We start from the raw sequence: 19,880 nt of genomic DNA on the forward strand, positions 1-19,880 counted from the left end.
AAATTATTTGCATTATTTCTTATTGCCATACCATAGTATTGTTGTAATTCATTTATAATTTTATCTGACAGGCGACCTCTAATGGTTTTACCATCTGACAAAATTTTGTCCTTCAGATTCTGTTTCAGTTTCCTTAGACGAGTGCCCATTCGTTTCTGAACATGACCGACACATTCTAGTTTAGTTATTGTCTTATTGACATATGGCATGGATTCTGTAACACTTTTGTATGCCTTGGAGTCCCCATCTCCAAGGAATTTTGTGTAAAATACTCCCCGTTCTTTTTCTGATCTGCTAAACATTTTCACAGCAGCGGCAGCCTCCATGCCTCCACTCGTACCTTCATAATTCTTGCTACATATGTGAGCTGCTTCTTTCTTACCAGATGCACAATGGTAACAATGTTTAGTGAGCACTTCATAGTCCAAAACTTTACCGCTGTCCACACTAGTAACAGTAGCAACAGCATTTTTGGACGTGTGACCCCTTTTCTGCCAGGTTCCATCAAAAGCAACAGGGATATCTGGGTTTCCTTCATTTATATATTTTGCTTCACTGGCAGCAGCTTTCATTGATAAATCTGCTACAGACTGAACAGCATCTCCTATCACTTCAGTGTAATTGTCAATTTTAGCAGGTGGAGGTGGAAGATTCATTATGGCACAAAATGTTTGAGCAGCAGTATGTCCTTTACCAATTGCTCTCATTGCATACATTAGCCTGATATTACTCTCAAACAAATTGCTACTGCATGTTTTAGAGCTCCAAAAACAGGTCTCATTTTCACAACTGGCACAAACTATAGCAATTTTGCAGGAAAGTCCTATAGAGTTTGTTATGTTCATATCAAAAGAACCTCCACAAAGATTACAACACAAACATTTCTTCATAAACTCAGTAAAAACAGGAAAGTCGACTAAAACATATTGTTCATTAGAAGCTTCATCTGTAATTTCACTTGCACAGTTTGATAACTTCTTTTTTGATGCACTGGTGGGCGTGTCTCCTTCACACATCTCAGCTGTACAAACGTCAGAACTTTCACCAGCATCAACAGGTGCTGAAGCAGAATCACTTGAACAAACGTTATTTGTAAATCTATTACCGCGAAACTTTCGCTTTTTAAATAATGATGCACTCCTAGGCATCGTAGAAACTACGCACTCACCACTGAAAGTCAAAACAAGACAGATAACAAACTCCAAATGAGCGACAAACTAAACTCGAGGCTCAAAACAAACACTCACAGATCAAAAACTGAACAATAAACACAGCTAGTCGTAAAAACAATGGTACCTATGGAAGGATCAAAGATTCTACAACTGAAGAGTGAAATCCACAGCCTTCTAAATGTAATGTTTTCGGAAATGCGAAGATTTAAATGTGTACAAATCACAAGATGGGTAACTTTGCTGGGCGCACATGTAATTTTGAAAAATTAAATAAAAATACTTCCAATTGGAATTTCTTAACAAATTTTGCACCATTTTAAGCAGAAAATTTCAAATTAAGTTATAAGGTTAAAAACTGAAAATGTGAATTTTTTCCATTTTCCGGCATTCCAACTCCCCTTAAGCCCAGCCACAAGCAGGTAGCCGTCCGAAATACCGTATGCATACCGCTTCCTTCAGTCACAGAGAGAACTACTTCAATACGGTTGACGTTCGTGATCCGGCAAAGTGAAGGATGTCGCAGAGCGTAATACCTACAGACATATCTATGTTCTGTATGTGACAGTACCAGAGCTGCATTCGAATGACAGAAATGGTAAAGCTCAGAACGACTCTTCTGCAACAGAATGCTTTTTTTGAATGCACGAAGTTCCGCAACGAGAAATGAAAATTTGCTTAAGTCAAGAATCACTGAATGCGTAGTCCAATAGTGAGTCGGATGGGAATTTCTTTAAATATGGAGGCCTTTTCATACTATGTTTACGTATGGGAGCGACATGTATAGCCACGATATATGTCTCTACAATGGGAGAAAATATAGTTTCGTGATTACTGTCTCAAAACCTTCTGAGACGGTAACTGCCATTTTAGCGTACAGAATTCCAACCAACATTTAGGCTGTGTTTTCCAGCACTCGCTTCACGCGAATGGCTTGATGATTACATCAAGAATGTCTCAACCGTTTGCTCAGTCCCAGTTAATGCTAGGCTGCGATGACACCGATATCGACGGATTATTGAACTATGAGATTAGTAACGAGCGAGGGGCGCAGCAGTTCGCAGGTGTATTTTCAACTTTTGTCTGATTCCGTCATTGCCTTCTTCGTCTACGTCTACCGTATACTCCGCCAGCCTCCTTATGGTGTGTGGAGGTGGGTGCTTCTGGTGACGCTGTGCTTTTCTCCCTTCTCTGTTCCATTCACGTATGGTGTGTGGGAAGAGTAACTGTAGGTAAAGCTTCGTATGAGCTTTAATTTTTGCGATTTTATCTCGACGTCACTTTTTCATGAGGTGCATCTGGGAGGATGTAATACGTCGCCTGATTCGTCTTGGAACATTCGTTACCAAAATTTCAGCAGCACATCCCTCTGTGATGCACAACGTCTATCCTGTATCGTTGGCCACAGGAGCTTATTGAACACCTAGGTAAATGTGCAATTCCAATGCGGCGGCTGTGGCAACAATCGACCGGTAGTCGCTGCGCGACTGTCCATTCCCTTGTTTCTTGTTTTCGGTTCGAATGGCTCTAAGCACTATGGGACTTAACATCTGAGGTCATCAGTCCCCTAGACTTAGAACTACTTAAAGCTAACTAACCTAAGGACATCACACACATCCCTGCCCGGGGCAGGATTCGAACCTGCGACCGTAGCAGCAGCGCGGTTCGGGGCTGAAGCGCCTAGAACCGCTCGGCGACAGGGGCCGGCTCTTGTTTTCGGCCGCTATCCCAAGAGAGACAACGAAAGGAAAGCGTAAGAGGTGTATTTTGCGTTTGTTGTTTTATCAGGGTTTTGCACTCGCCGCTAACAAAGCAATGAAAAAGGAACCGCGCTGATACTGCAAGCAATGCGATGCTGGGGTTTGTGGTTTTCCATGTATTGTTCCATACACAAAAAAATTAAATATTGAAATTACGTCTGATCTTAGAAGACTGGTTATGTGGACAGCAAAACAGCTCATGATGGCCGAAGAACACAGGTTATGAAAGGCAGAGTGGCAACAGCAGGATATGTTCAAAAAAATGGCTCTGAGCACTATGGGACTCAACTGCTGAGGTCATTAGTCCCCTAGAACTTAGAACTAGTTAAACCTAACTAACCTAAGGACATCAAAAACATCCATGCCCGAGGCAGGATTCGAACCTGCGACCGTAGCGGTCTTGCGGTTCCAGACTGCAGCGCCTTTAACCGCACGGCCACTTCGGCCGGCAGCAGGATATGTGTAAATATTAAATGTATGAAGGGAAAGGAAGGAAAGGGAGAGGATGTGTGGCAGATCGTGACGGCTGGCCGCAAGGACATTGTGGTAATGTAACCGCGAAAGTTGAAAATTTGTGTCGAGCACGGCTTTACAGCTTATGAGCAATTGCCGTAACTGTTTCGGCCATCCCGACACGATCGCTGACCGACTCATATTTCCAACTACTCGCACGCTGAAGTGCATCGTCCCTAGTCCATTAAACTCACTACTCGCATATTCTAATTGCCGTAGCAGTCCAGACCATATTTGTGCATTCACACTGAAACAAACGTCGAGGACCCATTCCCCTCTTTTTTTTCACACATGTCCGACAGAACATACACCACTCAGATAAGTACATTTCAGAAAGAAACTCGTTTCTGAAAAAGAGCAATTTTAACTATGAATATAAATTTAAATGTTGGAGTGCCCTTTCTGAAGGTATTTCTCTTGAGTATAACCTTGTACGGAAGTGAATGGTTCAAATGGCTCTGAGCACTACGGGACTTAACTTCTGAGGTCATCAGCCACCTAGAACTTAGAACTACTTAAAACTACTTAAACCTAACTACCTAAGGACATCACACATATCCATGCCCGAGGCAGGATTCGAACCTGCGACCGTAGTGGTCGCGCGGTTCCAGACTGTAGCTTTTAGAACCGCTCGGCCACCCCGGCCGGCGTACGGAAGTGAAATGTGGGCCATACCCAGTTCAGACAACAAGAGAATAGCTTTTGAAATGTGGTCTTGTAGGAGAATGCTGAATATTAGACGATCAGATCGGGAAACTAGAGAGGAGGTGCTGAATCTAACTAAGGAAAAAAGAGACTTATGACACAACTTGACCAAAAGAATGGACCGGTAGATACGACACACTCTGCGACATCGAGGAATCGTCAACTTGGTCCTGGCGAAAACCGTAAGGAGGCAAGAACTGCAGCGCGAGACCACGGCAATAATACTGCAGGGAGTTTCAAATGGATGTAGTTTGCAGCAGTTAAGCAGAGGTGAAGAGGCTTGCACAACACAGACTACTTTGGAGAGCTTATTCAAACCAGTCTACATACTGAAGACCACAACAACAATGTCGAAAGGCGTACCTCTTATGTCACTGTAAACCAGTGTTCATTTCAATAAGGAATAATGGAGTTAAGCAACGATAAAGATTAAACAAAACCAAACAAAACAAAAAGGGGGTGATGTTGGCAATTAGATTGGGGCGCAAAGTTTAAGTCTGTCCAGGACACCGATTACCCTAGAATGGATACACCAATGGTTAACCGCCCAGTTGTACTTGCGCCTGAAACCGGGGCACACAGAAACAGGGAAGGCAGAGATGATCATCCGGAAAAGTTCCCGCAGCAGCGCATCCATCTCGCACCTGCCTCTGGCACACCTTGAGGCCGGGAACGCCGTCTGGTCACGTGCGCAGGATGACGCAAGGTGCTCTGTCGGCGCGTCCCCTTGTCTTTCTCCGAATTCTGGCGTCCTGAAAACTCGGTCCCGTCCAAATGGCCCATTTTGAAAGGAAAGGTTACGGCACAGCTGCTTCCTGTATGCAAACATGCATCTGAGACGTGCTATTAGTAACAACAATTGGTCGTCACAATTGTACATCATATGCCCGCTAAAGTCAAGTAGTCTTCTACCTAAAGATCGGTCTGAACACTGCAGAGCTTCACTAGTGACATAGTCCTGATGAAAGTAGCATACCTTTTTCTTTCCTCCAACTACTGAACTATCTTACATATCCAATCATAAGGGACCTACAGTTTCACATGGAGTTCGAACCGAGACGCACAGTGGGTTCTTTTCATATACACAAAGCACTGCGAAAAGAAAAAAAAATCGAAATTACTACCTAAAAATCACGATACTCCCATTTCTATGGCGAAATAAGAGTGGTAATGACGGATCTCAGTCGCACAGCTTGCCTGATGACAGGAGCGATTGCTTGCGAATGGGGCTGCGACCCCGAAACAAGTAGCAAAGAAGGAAAGATAAATACAATAAAAACAACGAGCAGCTGTGGAATCTCTAACTAAAAAATGGAAGATAACGGTTCATCGTTCCGTCAACGACTACGTCATCAGGGGCAGATTACAAGCTCAGCTTGGGCAGGAATGAAGGACGACTTCAGCCACGTCCTTTATGAACGAACTACACTAATATTAATCGAGTAATGTAAACCACGGAAAGCCTAAATCTGGATGTGCAAGCGGGTATTTGGACCCCAATCCCCTCGAATGCGATACAGTCTTAAGAATAAGGTACTCTCAGTCAGCATTTACATTACGACCTGTCACCAAAGTGCGGAAAGTACCCTTACTTTGATACTCATCTCTCATAGAGTGACTTTGCTCGGACCCAATCCAAGACCTTGGACTTTGAGTCTCGCGATTACTGTCTGTCATCCATATTCGCAATAGGTATACACGTTTACTCATATTCACAATAGGTACAATGTGTGTGTGTGTGTGTGTGTGTGTGTGTGTGTGTGTGTGTGTGTGTGTGTGTGTGTGTGTGTGTGTGTGTGCAGGGGCGCGTGTGCGTTTTACACACAGAAATACTAATTGCGAACATGTTCGGGAAGAGCAATAAAAAATGACTAACCACGAAATTGGTTTTTAAATTAAATCCAGGGTGCAAAAAGCAACAAACAGATGTATGTTATCATTGATTTCCGAATCGGAGACTCGTTCTCTGTTCTTCCAGCAAAACAGACGAAACCCCACTGTCCGTACCAGCCAAGGATCAGGACAGTCAGCCGAATCTGGCACGAAACATGAATGAATAGCGATATTTAACGCCGGTGTGTTAAACACCCTTCAGAAGAGATGTGTTATGGATTTTCGCAGTACCACCAAATCACTTCACTTGAAGCGAATGTTGATGTATTTTATTCAACACTTCATGACTGGTTGCTTCGCCTCTCCTAATCTTGATTTCTGTCGAACTCTCAACTGAGAAAAGAAAACTAGGAATGCTGAATCAACAGTCTTGCGTTAATCAACAGAGTCCAGCGATAAACGCTGAGTGACTTTTCCAGCTATCTAACAGACGTAATTACAGTTAGTCTCATGGCTCAAGTTGGGTTTTCTACTGCTCTCGTGCCTCTTTGAGAGGCAAGAAAAAACGGTTAGGGTGCATAATGACTATCTGCGGCCTTTCGAATGACGTCTCATTCGGCAAAGAACCGTTCTTTGACTAGCAAAGGAAAAAGGAAGGAAGTTCGGGGCTGAACTTCCCGTCGACGACGCGATCATCAGAGACTGATCACATGCCGGACAACCTGTCGCAGATTAAACTTATGTGACGCAACAGGATTCGGACAAGGAAGGAAGGAGGGAAGGAAGGAACGAACGAACGAACGAAGGAAGAATAGTGTTTAATATCCCGTTGGGATCGAGGTCACTAGAGATGAAGCACGTGCTCGAATTGTATGAAGGATGGGGAAGAATATCGGTCGTGCTATTTCAAAGGAACCATCTCAGGATTTGCCTGGAGTAATTTAGGGAAATCACGGAAAACTTAAAGCTGGATGGTCGAAGGCGGATCTGAACCGTTGTCCTCCCAAACGCGAGTCCAGTGTGCTATGGATTCAGACCTGGCCATTACAAATATCTTGCTTGGTCACGAGGAATTGTGCACAGTTTTAATCAGCTAAATTTCTTTCGCAATATTGTCTGAAGGCACTCTGTTGTTTGTTTTCTTGACTGGAAGATAAAGAAATACACTGAAAATAATATAGGCTATGCGAACTTAGTGCAGAATAGCATCTGTAATCTTTCAAGAAGGTGACGACGGGATATTGTACAGAAATATTTACCATTCTTCAAGTCTGACACTTTCACGAAAAAGGCATTTAAAATCGTGGACCTGGATCCTATTTTTGGATACTGACGTGTCCCTTGATAATGATGTGAATGTTGGGCTAGCAAGATTCTCTTAAATATTCCCCACTCCAAGGCTTCTGTGGTATGACGAAAGCAAACGTTCAACCTGTCCGTTTGAGAAGAGAAAAAATATGTAAAAATACAATTATAATGGAGGCATATAACACTCATGAACTGAAATTTGATTTGCACAAACAATAATTGTACAGAAACAGAACCGAGTATCCGCTTTTGCGTACCAACCAACCCAGTTTAACTAAAGTCGGAATGAGTGGACTATTTTCCTAATATGACACAAGAGCTCCCCATACTTTCGGTAAGCAAAAGTTCTACGAGCCTTACTTGGCTCTTTCGCACATCGTGCTTTTGAATCGATTCACGCTCCCGCAAACATTTAAGTTCCTTACATCTCATCACCAGAGAGGAGAGAAAAAAAAACAGCCATGTTCCTTTTCTAAACGCTTCGAACCTCTTGCATAAACATCTTATAACTTAAATACAAAATTTTTCTGGATAAATAAATCAGGGAAAGTACGCAACAGATTCGTGTAAAAAGAAAGTTCAGGCGCGCTGGGGTGTTTCCCACGCTGTCAAGCTTGTCTGGGCTATTCAATTCACATGTCATTTGCTTGTTACGCTGATGTCAACTGTGACGCACTTCAACTGTCGACGCCTAAGTCTACAAGTGCCTATGGAAAAACTGCATCTCTTTTTTGACATGTACAGATTTTGCAAGCAGTCCTGTGGACTACATACAGGATTACCGGATAAGTGCGATGTCGAGAGAGGTGTACGCTCTTTATAATAATAATAATAATAATAACAACTATTAATATTATTTCCTTCTTGGATAAGTCAACTAATGACGTGTGTCAGTTTCAGTTCCTTATACGCTGTTCTTTTCTTCCAGTACCCTTCCGCCTGTTACCTATTTTTTTTCTGTCTTCTGATCACATCATACCAGTTTTTTTTTCACTCTTCTACCTTGGAATCCGTGCATATGCAATATCCCCCCCCCCCCCCCCCCGAAACCCTTATATCGGTTGTTTCTTCGGAGTTTATGACGGCGTGCTGAACAATAATGCCTCCCAATTTTTTATGTGAAAACTCTTAGAGCTTTTTAAATAAAAAATGTTATTAACATTCTGCATCTTTATTGTTCACGTATTTATTTCTCAGCATAGTCATCTTGGCGATGAACACATTTCTCCCAATACCGTCACTGTTGGATGTCTGGCTGTGTTGAGGAAGCCAAAACCTCACCCCTGTTTGAACCGCTTCATCACTATCAAAGTGAACTCCCCGAACGTATTCTTTAAGGTCTGAAAGCCGATGGATATCGGATGAGGCGAAATTAGGACCGTTTAGAGGATGACCGATGACAGTGAACTCAAGGCGTCGTGTTGTTGAAGATGTCGCAGTGCTGGTGAGTGGTCTGTCGCTGTCATGCTTAAGGAGAGGGAGTACCATGTGGGGACGAACTCTTTGAATCCGAAACTCGATTGCAGCACGCTGTTCTCAAGCACCGACAGTTACATTACACCGCCATGTTACACGCTACAATTCTGAGCCCTCCAATTGCAGAGGGCTGCAAATTTGTCGACACGAATAGGAAAGACTTATGATGTTAATAACGATTGTTTTATTTGAAAAATTTAAACGTTTTTGCTTTTCAGAACACCCTCGTATATATTCTTTTAAATCCTGTTTTGTTTCATTGATCCACCTTGTTAACTTCTTTTCCTACGAATATTTGAAGTTCTCTTCGGTTAGCCCACTGCCTTACATTCGATATAAATGTCCAAAAAATATCGGTATTTTATTTCTCTTCACTTCTGATGTTTTGCGTGTTTCGATAAATTTCATCATTACACCTAATTTTCATATTTTCCATAGTTTTTTCTGGGCCTAATATTTTTCCAGTGCGTTGTCTTTCTTTATTTACCCAAATTGCAGCTTAATTCACTACCATAGACATTTTGGCTACACTACTGTATTTTAATGCCAAAATCAGCATCCTTTCGATATTATCCCAATCTCCTAATTAGCGTGAGACCTTTCTTTAAGTGATGAGAACTACACGTCTCCATGAAGAAACGGTGCCGCTAGGACTACAGTTGGAGTCACGAACATGACAGTCGAGTTTAGGCTTTTATGCGCACCTACGTCGTTCTCCGACAGCCAGTGAGACTTCGGTAGTGTTCTGAGCGCTCTTCTGTGAAGGGCACACCCAATGCGAGCATGAAACGCGAGTGTAGCTTGTTCTTCACTGAATTTTTATCCCATTTCATGTGAGCAGTCATCGCTATGATTGTGGTAAGTGATAAATCCTACATAAGCTTGCGAGATACATAATTTGCAGGATACATGCTCTCTTCAGCGGAAAGCATGTGCGTACCGTATTTGTCGCTTGGAACCCGCAACAATACTAACCCATCCGTATCGCGACATGCGCGAACTGACATTGTTCGCGAATCGGACTACAGTCTGTTGGAAAATTTCGAAGCTGTTTTTATTCCACACAAGAATATGTTGAACGGCATTGTTGACGGCTTCTCAAATGCCATCCATTGTTTCTAGCGTTATGCTTGCAACTACGCTCTGAGTTATCCATATTTAAGCCAAGCCGTTGATACCTGTGCACAAAGGAATGTGGAACGACATAACATTTCGTATACATTCTTGTTTTTGGACTTAGCAGAGACAATGGCCACACGGATGATATGAAACATTTGTATCGTTTACTGCGAGAAGAAAACTACGAAAAACATGCCAAGTATTTGCATGCTATGGTTCAAGGGGGTCACTTTGAAGGAAACGATTTGCCAAGCTCATCGGATTACAGTAAAATATTCTCGTGATGAATATTTCAGCCAATCTGGGAATACGATGAACTCAGTTATTACAAATGGGCAAGATCAAAACATATAATGAATGGAAACAGCATTATTCAAGGAGAAATCTGTGGTTAATAATTCGTCTACATCTGCTTGCTTGGCATTTTAAATTCATGCGGAATATCCATCACTCCTATTGAAGACTGCTTTTGGTATCTATATGTGAACAGTGGATAATGTACTAGTACACTGAGATAAAGAATATCTCGCGTAATACGAATTACTTCCCGGGAATTTGGCCATAACTGCTAGCAAATATTGGTAATTAATCTGGCACCTTAAGTAAAGAAAAAAAAAAACCAGACGATTACATCAAGTGACACAACACCATGATAATGCAGACAGTTCTCTGACAAGACAACTACAGCAACTCGCTAGGAGATCGGTTGAAGGAACCCACACACTACAGTAACGTTGCACCTTTAAAAGACTCCCAACCCTCCTGCTACTCTCCATCCTACAATCTGCGATGGTATTCCCTAGGTGATGGGGATGCCTCTCAAGCCCCACTAGAGTTATTTCTTCAAATCCAAACCAGTATCTCTCAGCAGACCTGCAGTCGAAAAATTATTCCAGCAGTGAGAGAGAGATGGAAATACATTATTGATTAATTTATGCACTCTGTTCGTTTCATATAAATCCGAATAACAGTCCAACAAGTAATGAACTTTTGCATCAACACGATATTATTCTATGTATCTGCAATATGAATAAAAGTTTAAAAAGTATTAAAACACTCTTGAATTATCTATGTATTCACGATAACGAGACGATAAACATTCCTCCATCTCTCTGATAAGTACGAAGATACACCTTCACCTAGAAGACAGATAGCGATTTGAATGCTTTCTGTGAGTAACTTGTTCTCCAAAGTGTTTCGCATTTTGGAGCAGCAAGTTTCAAATATCCGTCCTATCATCTGGATTCATGTTTTTCGTGTTTCCCCTAAATCCTTTGGGGGTAAATACTGTGATGGTTGCTTTGAAATAACACAGGCCACTCTGCTTCCCCACACTTGGTCCAATCGAGCTCGTATTCCTCAACATTACAAGCCTCTTCGTTGAGAGGACAGGAAATCTGACCTATGTAGAAGAAAGGGCACAGGAGGGTACGTAAAAAATAAAATAAAGACCTCTCTTTCCCCCCTCCCCGCCCCAACATCCAAAAGCTTTGTACTGGAGCAGAGTTGTATGACAGTAGCAGGCAAAGCCTTTCTATGGAAACAAGCAACAGGTGGACGCCGGACGATAAGCACGTCATAACTTTTGCTAATACTATTAACGAACACTTATCAAGCCCCACATGAACTGAGTGTACATAAAGGGAAGTGCTTTTAAGGAGAAAACACAACATTTCGAAATATAGACATAATATTTGTTGTCGGTATCTCTTTCTTAACAGCCAGAAGCATTCTGTCTTACCGATGGATTAATATCTTCATCTGAAGTTAAAGCAGGATTATTTTACATTTTCTTCTATTGTTCGTATTTGTAGCATGAACATAATATACAGAGCAGAGTTATACAAAAATTTTTATATGTGGGAGAAGGAACTTCTTTCCGCAGTCAGTCAACGATCGAGGTATGTTTATGCGATTAACGGTACACTAACGGAGATATTGTCCACATCAAGACAAAGGGAACTAATAAATGAACACTGTGTGGAGCAGTGCGTCGTCAATAAAATTAAACTTTAGCTCGTCAGTTTGTTAATGTTTATACAGAAGGCATCGATATGGCTTATAATATACAACACGCTAAATCCTATAGTCGTTCGACAAAAGCACAGAGCATGCAATAGAAATTATGTAAGACAACACTAAAATTAGAGAAGCCCGCCGACACGCGCCAGCCGTGCGCCTACCTGGCAACTATCCGACAGAACGTGGCTTCTGGCTTCTGACGCCAAGGGGCCGAGCGGCTAGCTACGTTCGCACACGCGTCCCTTGACAGACTGACGCCACGCGCCAACCTGCACGCCTTACTATCCTGACCACACTGTGCTCGGGCATCTTCGGCTGGAGTCGTGCACGCCCGCCTGTTCCCCCCGCCGCGAGGCGCAGACACCACGTGCCAATCTCCTCAGCTTTATCTCGCACGTTCAGCACGATATTTCTCGCATCGCGTTAATTTCATTCAGTACTACATATTCCTCGAACGCTATCCAAGGAACACAGAGTGACTGAACGTGTCAATTACGACCAGTAACAATGAAAACGAACTTAGAATAATACCTGTATGAGCCACAAAGTAAGATTCATTTTACCACTTGGTTTCTAGGCACAAAGTTCATGTCCTTTTTTTTTTTAATTCCACAGAGTGTTCATGTAACTGCAATGAAAAACACAGGAGAACACAGCACCCAAAACAGCACAATGACAGTGAAATGTGCCCGTTTGGTGTACAAGGAAAATAGAAATTCCTACAGCTGAAAATGCACATTATTAGAGAAATTTTAAAAAATTAAAATTGTTGCTCATGTTGTTCAGATAACACGTTGTGTTTTTGCAGAAAAATCAGCCGCAAAAAAGTTAAGTTAAAGGCAGGATAACAATGAGTAAGACTGCAGAATAGTGTTTCACGTATGTAGGTAGTCTTCTTTACAGAAGAATGGAAAAACTGGTAGAAGCGCACCTCGGGGAAGGAGAAATGTAGGAACACGCGAGGCAATACTTACCCTACGACGTAACGTAGAAGATACGTTAACGATAGGCAAACCTACGTTTATGGAATTTGTAGCTTTTGAGAAAGCTTCTGACAATGTTGCATAGAATTCTCTCTTTGAAAGTTTGAAGGTATCAGGAGTTAAATACATGGAGAGAAAGGCTATTGGCAATTTTTACAGAAACCAGATGGCATTTGTAAGATACGAGGGGAACGAAAGGGAAGCAGTGGTTAAGAAGGGAGTGAGAAAGGGCTGTAGCCTATCACCAATGTTATTTAATCTGTGCATTGAGCAGGCAGTAAAGGAAACAAATTTAAAAAAAAATTGGAATAGAAATTAAAGTCCAGGAAGAAGAAAGAAAAACTTTGAAGTTTGCCAACGACATTGTAATTGTGTCACAGACAGCAAAGGACTTGGAAGATCAGTTGAACGGAATGAACAGTGTCTTTAAAGGAGGATATAAGAGAAGCAAAACACGGTTAACAGAATGTAGTCGAATTACATCAGGTGAGTCTGAGGGAATTAGGTTAGGAAACGAAACATTTAAATTAGTAGATGAGTTTTGCTATTTGGGCAACAAAATAACTAATGATGGCCGAAGTAGACGATATAAAATGTAGAATGGCGATGGCAAGAAGGGCGCTTCTGTAGAGAAGATGTTTTTTAACGTCGAATAGAGATTCAAGTAATAGGAAGTCTTTTCTGAAGATATTTATCTGGAGTGTAGCCATGTATGGAAGTGAAACATGTACAATAAACTGTTTAGACAAGAAGAGAATAGAGGCTTTGAATGTGATACTATAGACGAATGCTGAAAAGCAGATGGTTAGATCACGTAATTAATGATGACGGACTAAAGAGAACTTAAGAGATAAGAAATTTGTGGCAGATTCCCCTTGTCCCGAAACGACAAATGAAGAACCATTTAAAAGATAACATGCTAATTCTTTCTGAAAGAGACGATCGAGTGCTGTGTTTTGAGTTTTAAATATTGGGTGGGTCGCGGAAGTCAACGCCTGAAGTGGCTGGATTTGCCTGATTATTTGAAGTTCATATAGGTGAAAAGTGGGGGTGACACTCTGGTTTTTTGTTTTATTTTTTTTGAATTACGTTTCCGCTTAGTGGGGTTCTGAATAGGGAATCAGCACTCGAAAAATAAAACGCTGACTTGTACCTGTACATGGTTTAATTGAAGGAAATAAAGAAAACAGTTTAATCGGTACTCGACTTGTCCTTTATCCCGAAGCTCGTATTACAAGAAAGAATAATCAAAGGCTTATTTGAAAGGTGACTAGTATCTTGAATATATCTTTTCGGGATAAAGTAAATCCAAAGGCCAATAAAGTAAAAGACTGGAATATTGGTAAAAGCAAAGTTCAAAGAAATTAAGGAGAAGGAATTATATTTTTCAGTGAACGAGTTGCAACGAAAGAAAGATCTTTAGACAGACAAGGCAAGTTTTACGGTTATGGAAAAGTGATTAATTATAAATGAAAAGTTACTCCATTTAATTCTGAAAGGTTGAGATAAACGAATTGGTTTATTATGATAAAATTTCAATAGAGTCAAGGGTATTGTTGTAGCAAGGCGCTACTTATAGAGTTCATCGTTGATTGACAACGAGACATAAACAGTATAAAATTGTTTCTTGCCTTGTGAACGTATTCTCCGATTTCGGTAAAAATTTATAACGTTCACACTGATTGAATGTATACACAATTATTCGTTGAAGCATTAAAAGATGGGCAACTACAAGAGGCAATTGGTCTATGTGACGTATTCATCAGTTATAAGCGAACGCTATCGTTTCTGGTACCTATGTTGTTGAGACAGTTTGATTGTGTTGGCAGAGTACACAGAGAAAATTTCATTGTATGTCGCTGTTATTGGTGAAGTAAACACATCATTCCTACACCCCGTAAACTCTCGCATCTAGTATTTTTCTGGGGTTAGTTTATCTCTAGAACGTAGTGAACCCTGATAGATGCATTGTTGTAATTAATATTCAAATAGCTACCACTGACCCCATTATACCGCGAAAAGCGTTATTGTGTCCACCCTTTCGTACATAGTGACGTCGAAGCGAGCTATAGCTCGCTAGTACAAACGATTACTTCAAGTCATACAGATTAAGTCGTTGAGTGTAGACAAGGTCTTCTCAGGACAACTTACTTTAGCATTACAAGAATGAGCTACACTAGCTGATGTTGCGTTTCACCTAGGTACTGCAGGGCTCTTAGAGCCTGTTCACACAGTACATCTCCTACGAGTTAGTGGTGTCTAAAGGAGAACGCAGTACAAAGTTGGCGCTCCCCAGTGGTATCTAGAGAGTGGCGCAGTACAAAATAGAAGTGGTTCCACACGTACACTCCGCCACACACAGTGAAGTGACTTGCAGAGTATAGATGTCCATGTAAATGACTCTTAAAATTGCTTTCCAATAATACGGCGAAGTTATGACACCTTCTTTGTATGCCTCGCTTTCAGCAATAACGAAAAAGCACACTGAAAAAGTAATAAAACAACTAACCCGTGATTTTGTATTAAAAAACGGAAAACCGAATATTGTAAGGAATCTATCATCCAATACTTGTCTGTTTATAGTTTAGATTCTGAAGTTAGGATTTCAGTGTACAAATTTCAGATAAAATGCAGTGCGCACGCGTAAAGATTTCTCTTTTCTAGAGCTCTATGGCCATCACCATCTGAGCATTCAGTAACATTTCAACAAAATGAAAAAAAATCACCACCTTTCTCCAGAGTCATACTTTCTGTTGTACTTCTCCCTTTGAAAACATACTTATCAAATGTCTCAGGCCGTAGACCAAATGACGTTACGGAAGAGAGAAAAAGTAACCTGCCCGTTTCAGAACCGACCGGGTATAAGCTCTTGGTAAACGTTTGGAACGATTTGGACGAAACAAAAATCTCAATTCCCGAACGGAGATTCGAACCCAGTTCTTCCCTAACAAAGGACCCAGTGGGTCACCTCCATCGGTGGAGATAAGGGAGGAGGCGGTCCACGCCATAGTAATAACTGCAAGAAGTACGTAATAAATGAAACACAGAGAGAATAAGAGAGAGAGAGAGAGAGGGAGAGAGAGAGAGAGAGAGAGAGAGAGAGAGAGAGAGAGAGAGAGTCAACTTTGTAGTCACACACTGATGATAACATGCGAACCAGTCTGTACGAAGTTTGCTTTTGGTCACGTAACAATACTTTGACTGCTTAGTTACGTACATGTTTGTCTCACTGGAAAGACAATTACAAAACCCCGACGTCTCGGAAGGCGAGGTACTCTGAATAGAGATAAGCTCTCGGGAACTGCTGTTGAGCAGCTGTCAAGTTATGTAAAAACTGAGGAGCGATGTTCTACCATTTGCGTAACTATTGATTCGAGGTGACGGCGGCGGTCTTGCGGATAGAGGGCTAGGCTCCCGCCCTGGAGGTCCCGGGTTCAATCTCAGATAGGAGCGACGATTTTTCCTCGTTCCAGTCACTTCAAGACGGTTCCCGGTCCACTATCAGAGTACTGGGGATCTTTCCAGGTATAAAAGGATGTCACGCCGATTGATTTAGTATCCGACACTGATTCGGATTCCGTGTCCTGTTAGGATGCAGACATGGACGTAAGGTCAAGGTACTCGGGCTTCATACCACGGGGACCGTAGCGGACATATTACGTGGACCCGTCCACTGAACCCACCACTTAACCGGCAGTACTCGCTGTTATCTAAGGTCTTCGATAAGCTCCATTGCTAATAAAGTGATTGAACTTGCCTATGCTTAATGTGTTTTTTTTTCCCGGACCGCTGCTTGGACTGTTTACGCACGCTTTTGACGACTATCGTTACGTTCTACACTTCGCTTCTGGCTATCCATTCACTTCGTGACATGGGCTGTCATCGACCACAGGAACCGCTTGTTAGTTCCCGTTCTCTGCTTCACCTCCAGTGCGAGTTATATCACAAACTTTGTACTACCTAGCCCAGTACGACAGAAACATGCGCTCGCCACCGTCCCCTTCCTAGTTACGCGGCGAACGGCCAGGCTGCACTCCACTTCCTGCTAGGTTATAAGCCCGTTTACGGCTTGAGAGAAACACACTCCATCTTTTTTATTCAATTAGGGCGCAATATTTCCCTCTAACAGCGAAAGAGAGTCTTGCTGTATCAATGATGCCTGCTAGAATCTGGATCTACATATTACTCTTCAAACTACCGTAAGGTGCATGGCAGAGCATTCGTCCCACTGTACCAGTTATAAGGGTTTCTTCCCGTTCCATTCACGTATGGAACGCGTGAAGAATGATTGTTTGAATGCGCTGTGCGTGCAGTAATTATTCTAATCTTATCCTCACAATCCCGATACGTATGGGGTTGTAGTATATTCCCAGAGTAATCATTTAAAGCTGGTTCTTGAAATTATGTTAATAGATCAATAGACTTTCTCGGGATAGTTTACGTCTATCTTCAAGAGTCTTCCAGTTCAGTTCCTTCCGTATCTCTGTGACACTCTCCCATGGATTAAACAAATCTGAGACCATTTGTGCTGCCCTTCTCTGAATAGGTTCAATATCCCCTGTTAGTCCTATTCGGTACAGGTCCCACACACTTGAGCAATATCCTAGACACGGCCGCACGAGTGATTTGTAAGCAATCTCCTTTGGAGACTGATTGCACTTCCCCAGTATTCTACCAATAAACTGAAGACTACCACTTCCTTTACCCACGACTGAACCTACACAATCATTCCATTTCACGTCCCTACAAAGTGTTACACCCAGGTATTTGAATGAGTTGGCCAATTGCAGCTCCATCTCATTGATATTATAGTCATACATTACTACGTTTTTTGATTTTGTGAAGTGCAAAATTTTACATTTCTGAACATTTAAAGCAATCTGCCAATCTCTGCACCACTTTGAAATCTTGTCAAGATCGGACTGAATATTTATACAGCTTCTTTCAGACAGTCCTTCATTGTAGATAACTGCATCTACAAAAAGCCTGATTTTACTATTAATATTTTCTGCAAGGGCCGGCCGGTGTGGCCGTGCGGTTCTAGGCGCGTCAGTCTGGAACCGCGTGACCGATACGGTCGCAGGTTCGAATCCTGCCTCGTGCATGGATGTGTGTGATGTCCTTAGATTAGTTAGGTTTAAGTAGTTCTAAGTTCTAGGGGACTGATGACCACAGATGTTAAGTCCCATATTGCTCAGTGCCATTTGAACCTTTTTTTTTTTTTTTTTTTGCAAGGTCATTAGTCATTAATGTACAACATGAACAGCAAGGGTCCCAACACACTTCTCTGGGGCACACATGAAGTTACTTCTACACGTGACGATGACTCTCCATCCAAGATAACACGATGCTTCCTCCCTATAAAAAGTCCTCAACCCAGTCGCAGATTTCACTTGATGTGCCATATGATCATACTTTTGACAATAAAGGTAAGTGTGGTACTGAGTCAAATGCTTTTCGGAAATCAATAAATGCTGCATCTACCTGCCTGCTTTGATCCAAAGCTCTTAGTATGTCATGTCTGAAAAGTGCGAGCTGGGGTTCACATGATCCATGTTTTCAGAACCCATACTGGCTGGCATTGAGGAGATCGTTCTGTTCAAGATACCACTTTATGTTTGAGCTCAGGATATATTCTTAGATCCTACAACAACAATCAAGGATACTGGACAGTAATTTTGTGAATCATTTCTACTACCTTTCTTGTAGGCAGAGGTGACCTGTGCTTTTTTTCCAAGAACTGGGCCTTTATTTTCTTCGAGGTATCTACGATAGATTATAGTTAGAAGAGTGGTTAACTCAGCAGCAAATTCAGTACAGAATTTGACACGGATTCCATCGGACCCTGGAGCTTTGTTCAAATTTTAACGATTTCAACTGTTTCTCAACAGCACTGACACTACTACTTATTTCATTCATCTTTTCAGTGGTATTAGGATTAAACTGGGGCAATTATCCTGGGTTTTCCTTAGTAAAGAAGCATCTGAGTAATAGGGCAAAGAGAGAATAAGCACAATTTTTTTAATGTGGCTTGCATAGATGCACATACTGAGGGGTAAACCTATTGTTCTGTTAATTGATTTATGACCCATTGGGGATTTATGACCCCCTAGGAATAATCTGTGCTTTTGAGACCCCCCGCCTTACCCCTTCCCGTCCTCCCCATCCGGGAAATCCTAGCTCTCCTTCCTCCCCTTCGTCGATACGAGCACACTTTTGATATTAAATGAATTGATTAATTAATTAGATTGATCAATTAATTACCCCCTCCCCCTCTGGGAAATCCTCCAGCCCTTCCTCCCCTACCCCACTTCTACTCCTCCCTCCCACGATCTGGAAATTGGCAGGAAAAAGACTCGGTCTGTGCTGGACAGGACTGAATTCAAATCAGTGTCAACAATAATATATTACTCAATTCAATTTGCGTATTCTTTATTTTATCAGTTTGTGGGAGACAGGGTTCCCCTACTAGGATAGATTTCACGTTTGTACCTCCCGTCCACGCTTCCATGACATATGAACTGTACGCACCATGGAATGGAATAAAACGCGGCATATTAACCGTCGGGCCGCATGCACACGTGTCTGTCGAACGAGCACCGCCACCAAGGTCAAATTGGAAATTTCCTATGGGACCAAACTGCTGAGAACCACACCCATGCCCGAGGGAGGACTCGAACCTCCGACAGGGGGAGCCGCGCGAACTGTGGCAAGGCTTCTCAGACCACGTGGCTACCCCACGTAGACCGAAGTCAAAAACCGCCGTATTTCATGATTACAGATCACGATACTGAATACCACTGACCACAGGCTAGATGTGAGCCTCCTTTGATCTCGCGGTCCTGCACATTGCATCATGTGGCGGCATTCCAGACTTGCTTTCTGTTTCTCTCTCTTTCAACTGGCTACTCCCTATTTGTATGTGAAATGACGTCTCAGGTTTTCATCCATCCTCAGACTACTGTGCTCCAATCTGCTAATGCTGAGGACGA

The 19,880-nt window shown here is 42.1% G+C and overlaps 1 protein-coding gene across 4 annotated transcripts in view; it reads right to left on the minus strand.

Moving 5' to 3' along the window:
• LOC126262594 (3-hydroxy-3-methylglutaryl-coenzyme A reductase) overlaps positions 1–19,880 on the minus strand; it is a 436,833-nt gene that overhangs the window by 214,140 nt on the left and 202,813 nt on the right. Inside the window, exon 1 of one of the 4 annotated variants that reach the window (XM_049959333.1) lies at positions 12,067–12,154. The exons of the other annotated variants lie outside the window; for them this stretch is intronic. The gene's annotated coding sequence lies outside the window, so the exon portion shown is untranslated. Of the gene's footprint in view, positions 1–12,066; positions 12,155–19,880 lie in introns of those variants that run through there. 4 annotated transcript variants of the gene reach the window in all.

This window comes from Schistocerca nitens, chromosome 6 (assembly GCF_023898315.1).
Source record: "Schistocerca nitens isolate TAMUIC-IGC-003100 chromosome 6, iqSchNite1.1, whole genome shotgun sequence".
Taxonomy (NCBI): Eukaryota; Metazoa; Arthropoda; class Insecta; order Orthoptera; family Acrididae; genus Schistocerca; species Schistocerca nitens.